This window comes from Schistocerca cancellata, chromosome 9 (genome assembly GCF_023864275.1).
Source record: "Schistocerca cancellata isolate TAMUIC-IGC-003103 chromosome 9, iqSchCanc2.1, whole genome shotgun sequence".
Lineage (NCBI taxonomy): Eukaryota > Metazoa > Arthropoda > Insecta > Orthoptera > Acrididae > Schistocerca > Schistocerca cancellata.
This window is the reverse complement of record NC_064634.1, coordinates 435525939-435532807: the sequence shown is the minus strand read 5'-3', so window position 1 is coordinate 435532807 and position 6869 is coordinate 435525939.

Sequence of the window (6869 nt, the reverse complement as noted above, 5' to 3'; positions counted from 1 at the left end):
TTAATCCCACGCTATCTCTGTTCAGTACTTATATGCTAATGGAAATTCACAACTGCATTGTGATATGCTTTCTGATCCCTGTTTCTACTAGTACACCACTCCAACAATATCTGATTCACTATTAACTCAGGTGTATGGATATTATATGTTTAAAGCAAAAGTAGAGTGCACAAACTGCTATTAGAATCATAGCAATACGGGCAGTCGTAATACTTTATAGTCATGATGTAGTAACGTTGATTATGTCGGTGTTGCTAGAAATATCTGAACATAGTCTCCCAGAAATTAATCCTCTCGTTGATGCTACAAGTTCATCCAATACATGTAGTAGAGCAGGTTTCATGGCGTCGTTTAGGAAAGTCAGGTTTTATTTAGGTAACAGTGGTAACAGTTTTTCCAGCCATTACAACGTGGGATATGATAACTTGATTGTAGTGATGTTGGTGATTGGAACTGGTAGGGGAATTTACGCCCCTGCTATATCAGAAGTTGTACCATTTATCAACATATTACTGTTCTGTAACTATTTGTTTGTCATGCCGTGGAGTTTCCATTCTGGTAACAATTCATGATTACTATTCCTATCGAGAGAACTGAATAAATCCAGTGCAGTCCCACTTGCTGGAAATGAAGTCACGGGGCAGTCACTTCCCTTTGGCACTCTGTCACTTCCATTTTCCCCGAGAGCAAAAAGATGGTTCAAATGGCTCTGAGCACTATGCGACTTAACTTCTGAGGTCATCAGTCGCCTAGAACTTAGAACTAATTAAACCTAACTAACCTAAGGACATCACACACATCCATGCCCGAGGCAGGATTCGAACCTGCGACCGTAGCGGTCACGCGGTTCCAGACTGTAGCGCCTAGAACCGCACGGCCATTATGGCCGGCCCCCGAGAGCAACTGTGTGTCAAATGCCTATGCCTTAGTCTGTACCATTCTGGTTTGCTTTGATGTCCCGGATACGTTTTCGTCAACTTTCCATAGACACGAGAACGTAAGCTTCTCACAGGTCCGAGATTATCAATATTTCCTGAGTCCCTATTTGAACCACTTGCCTATAGTTCCCCATTTTATTGCATACAGATGAACTGTGAAAGACTGATATTGTGCGTTCATGCCCACTATCGAAAACGGGATAATACATATAGTTTTCCTCTGTTAATAACAACATCGACAACTGCTAGAAGATGCAATAGTATCAAGTTTTTCTCAGTTAATTCTACCACTTTTGTAGTTCCCGGGAAATTACTTTTTCGCCTGGCGTAATCGTTCTAAGAACTGTTGCACAGGCAACAGTGCAGAACTCAGTTGCGCAGGGGCACAGTGTGGTAAACTGCTTTTTGCAGCAGTGCTGCTTCCATTCTTGCATCACAAAGTCTGTCCGTGAATGCTTGTAAGATAACAACCTCAGAAGTGACACAAAAGTATGATCATAAACTACGTATTTATCCCATGATCAGAGTGCCACATACACTGTGTGCTATATACACTAGATGTGTTCTGGTATCATTACATAATCGTTTCCTCGTTCTCTTAGACAATTTCTTTGGCTCTTGCGCAGCTCATAGAACTTTCTGTAATACATCCTCAGATCCTCCGAATGGCTTAACCCTGCTCATATGAAAAACAGATGTTTTCGCCAGTAATTGCAATTTTACATTTACTGGCGAAGTAATGCCAGTAACTTGATATGGACAGTTAAAAACTTCTTAGTTCTACCATCAGGAGCGTATGGGTTTGTTACTAACACCCTCTGTACTGCAGCAGTTTCTGTACATGTTGCATCGTCTATTCCTGACTTACTAAAGCTATTGTGTTGACTCCTTTCAGATATTGCCAAACGTAGTACAAAGATTTTAGAAATTCTTTTACTGGCTTACTACTAACACTAAGTCTAGATTGTACAACATCGAAAGGGGATAGCATCTTTCTGCCATACAGTTCCTCTTATGGTGAAAGGCCAATACTGGTACGTACTTTGGAACTGTACACCAAGTCTACGAATTCAAGGTACAAGTCCCAACCGTTATATTGCCTGTTTACATATTGAGTTAAACTGTATCATTAAATTTGAACTGAGATTCGTAGATTGATCTGTAATTAAGGTATCCAGGACATCAAACTTGAGGACCCAACTACTTATCATTGTTTGTGTAAGTGTGTTAGCTTGATTATCAGAAATTGCTACCATTTTTTATGACTTGCAAAAAGTGGTATGTTACCGTGAGTATACACTTATTCCCTGACAGTGTTCTATGGCATGTCTAGACTAATCATTCTGAAAGGCTTAGATACCTCTGGAAATCTCTGTAACAGGATTTGAGATCTAACTGACGATAAACGGGTTATCTGCACGTGAGTCTGGCATTTTGTACATTAGACAACTGCCATTGCAACAAAAGGAAAAATGGGACAAACTGCACTTAAAACACACAAAAAATAGACTAGATGTGTTTACAGAATATCATGGCCCAACAGGATTCAAAACAGTTCTGCGCCAAATGACCAAATCGTCTACAAATGACCACGTGACCGATACTGCCTTAGTGCATGGCTGCTCATGCACTTAAAATTACAAAATTTACACTTGTTTGGCGTTAAATCGTTCACTACACTTCTATTTAAACTGTGACAAGTCAGCTGACTGCTGAGGTTTCAGAAATGTAGCCCAGAGATTATGGTACACATCAGCACCTCTTACATTGGCTACAACAAAATAAACAAAAATAAAGCCAGCAGGAAAATATTCACTCGCTGCTCTGGATTGTGTCGGAGCGCAAGTCCAGACAGATGATGTCGGTTGATGCTGCAGCCGTGGTTCCACTGTCACTGAGTTCAGAGGTTTGTCATATCTGATACCGACTGTGGAGATCTGGGCACCCATGGTCTCTACATACACATGATGCAGAGCTTGGACTGCGAGAGTGCGGTCTGGTGGTGCGCCTGAGGATGTCAGTAAGATAGTGTTGGCTGTGAATAAATTTATTGTCAGGATTCATACAATGTAAAATAGATTCTCCATGGCGTTGATCCGCGACGGCAGAGTGCTACGTGTGGGCAGGAGTTGCTTACTCGCCCGGCTACAAAGGTGTTGGTTTTGCTTGTTGTGGTCATGACCTCCACACTCAGCATAAGCAGTGTCACACAGGATACTGGTTTGGAGGTACGCAGATGTTGCTCATCCATCCAGGATGCTAACAGTCTGGCAAACTGTTCCACAAAGGTGTTTTCATGATAATTGTAGTTCAGCAGCTAATATCTCCACATGAGATGATGGAAGCCACGCAGAAATATGCTGTAGCCTTCGAACAAGAGACGACAAAGACGTCTGCGCCTCCTCATGGTATAACCAGGTAGCAGCATGAATGCGTCCTCCCAATGGTGTGAGGTCAGCAGCTCACAGCTCACTGTCAGTTGATCCCCCCCCCCCCCCCCCCCAAGAGCGTTGTTAGTCTAAGCTACTCCAGTCTTGACATTAGTGGCAGTTAGGATGGCAATCCACGGCAATGGAGTGCATAAGGCTGGCTAGATGGTGTCTTGTAGCTGAAGTCATCAGATGAAAGGTAGGTGGCACATCATAGATCAGCTTCAAAGTGGATTCACCGTAAATTACGACTGTCATACCGAATGAGCCTGTGATTCAGAAGTTCAAGTATTTATACCTGTTAGCTTACGCGGTTTAGGTTATTGAGCCGTGTGGAAGAGCGACTATGGACCCGTTTTCTATGCTTTTCAGTGTAATGTAGCAAGTTGCCACAGCTGTCACTTTAACATAATCTACTTAGCACTTTCTGCAACCTAGGATGTTATGAAAGCGCTCTTGCGTGTGTGTTACATGATCTTACATCACAATATGGTGTTATCAGAATGATGCTACGGTGTGGTCAAGCTGCTGCTGTTGCGTTCTGCACTCTCGATGCAAGTGTTCTGTGGTAATTTCTCAAACGTGTGTCTCGCTATCTGCAGCATTGACTTTCCCTACTGGTTTACATTCCGATGCCTACACTAAATTCGAGCAATATTTAGTTCGACTCGGTACTTGCCGGAGAAATGCTTTAAAAATCACATTCACCAAGAATTCCATTCTGCAGTGCAGTGCTGTATTTCTTAGTACGACTTAGTGTAGTCTGCAGTTATTCGAAATTTGACACCATTAATGTACATCGTGGCTTAATGTTAATTATCATAGAAAATTAACCGGAATGTCATTCCCTCCTTTGCAAACTTATGGGCGAAGGACACTACCTTAGTTTTGCAGGAAAGCAAATGGGAAGTTGCGCTACACGTAAGGAAAGGAGGCATCTTCTTCATGATCCAGATGTCAGATTTTAGTCTGTGAATAGTGTGTATGGTGATACGTGTTGGGAAATAAATGAACTGTATAGCAACACATTTCTACAATGTTAAATAACTTCTCTGGAAGAAAATATAAACAATACAGTAATGCTCTTTTAAACAGAATTGCCTTGTACTCGGGAAGATAGTGCGTGTAGCCTCCATACATGTATCCTGATTTCGGTTTTGATATTCACTTCTGCTGTCCTTCAAAGACAGACACGGAGGGTAGTGACAAATTTTGTGCTATTTTTTGCAAATTGAACGCTGATGAACAAAGGTACACATTTCAGCTAAATGCTGGAATGATTCCAACTGTATCCTTTGTCAATCCAGAACTTTAAGTATGGTCATGCATGTGTGAGCTATGTCTTTTTTGTTCTTAAGCTGTAATATCATTACATGTCAAATATTCTTATACATCGGGTTCACGAATGAATAAATCTTCTACTACTACTACTACTACTAGTATTTTGAGAGAGAAAAAGCTTTGGAATTAGTTGTAGGCCCTCATCTACCCTCATATACCTTGACATCAGGTAAATGGAAGTCCTCATAGAGACACTGAAATCTATTCGAGAAAGGTTGGAAAGGTATTGTGAGGTGCTACGAATTTGTCGGATAGCAGAATTAGGGCACGGATTAGTCTTTCCCCTTGTCTGAAAAGTCTTCACTTGGCTCTCGACACTTCTTCAATGATTATTCTGGATTATTCTGACTCGTGTCTCTCTGTATCCTATTACGAAAATCGAAAAATACAATTATTCACCTTTGACTCCTTGTTGTGATGTGATTACGAATGCTAATTATGTTGCTAACACCTGTAAAAGAGCATCAGTTCACTGATCTCGGTGGCAAGTCTAAATTTTCTTCTCTTGTGTTGCATGAAACTTCGAGAAACTCTCTAGAAACATAGTTTCTTTTCTTTAAAACAGAGAAACATAGGATAACAACGGCTTTCGTGCTGTCTTTTTGCAAATGGTATGTTGCGGAGCAAAGGTAAGTGCGTACGGAGAACTGACGATGCGATTTAATCAGGTTCTCCATCCACTTCATCTCACTGGAGGGGGGCTTGGGACGGGACACCCACTCCTCTTTGACCTTGTAATAACTCAATTAGGGCACCTCGATTGTCTAACCCCGTCCCTCTCCTCTGTCTCAACAGCCCGAGGAATCTCACTCGTCCTAATGTGCCGACGGCCGTCCTCGCTGTTTTCAGAGGGCTTTTTAAATGAACAGGGAGAATGGACACTGGCAAGTGGCTAGGCGTTCACAAAAACGTTCAAGATGCCATTTCATAGCAATAAGAATCGTTAATTTGCACTATTTTATAAACACCATGTTAAAAATAGTTTTGAAACAATTATAAAAATTTTAGTAGTGATTATGGCACGTTGTAAACTCCTCCCTCCACGCACACTTACGTTTCATGCAAATTAGAGATCGTAGGTTTAATTGAGGCAATAGGAATTTGAATAATTGGCGTGAACAGCTCACTTGCTGGTAAACAAGAAAAGTTTCACTATCTGGGCCGTGCAACTAGTACCACTCCAGTGTTTCTGTCTCGGTTTTAATAAAGCTTGATTGCGTTTGAGTTGCATAGATCGTACCATGACGGAAGAAGCAGGGGGGACATAAAAAGCAGACTAGCATAGATAAAGAGGGCAATTCGGACAAGAAAAGTCCACTGGCATTCAACAAATGCCTTAATTTGAGGAAGAAAATCCTGAGAATGTACGTCTGGAACACCATATTGTTAGTTGGTGGATCATGGACAGTGGGTAAACCGGAACAGAAGAGAATCCAAGTGTTTGAGATGTGGTGGTTCAAAGAATGACGATAATTTGGTGAACTGATGTAATATGGAACGAAGAATCAGCGAAGAAAGGAACATACGGAAAACATTGACAAGAAGAAGGGGCTGCTTGGTAGGTTACGTGTTATAACAGTAGTGAATAATCTCTATGGTACTAGAGGGTAAAATCTCTGAGGCAAGACAGGGATTGGAATACATCGAGCAAATAACTGTGGAAGTAGGATACAAGTGCTACTCTGAGGTAAAGAGGTGGCGCATGAGAGGAATTCCTGACGGCAGCATCAAACCAGTCAGTGGTGAAAGGATGTACTTACCTGTATTTAATAATTAGTAAGTGTAGTTACTATCTTCTTGACAAGCATTTAAGTCCTAACGGTTGGACTTCCATTCTCAATCGTCATTACAGTTACAAGTTTGGTCAGTGTCACGCACTATAATTTCCCACGGAAAAAAAATTTTGATGAAATGTCGTGTACTAGATTTACGTTTCATATCAATCACACCTCTTCTAATGATATCTTTGTCAAAGAGCTGGTAACGCTAATCCTTCTTCTGTTTTTGTAGTTCACGTATAACTTAACTTCAGTTACTGTGAATATTTGGTTTCAATCGTGGTGTGAGGTATACGCAGGCCTACGGCACTTTTACCAACGGACCAGGATGATCTTTGTAGTGATAAAAACACCGCACGTGGAGGTACCTCTCTTGTTTCCTC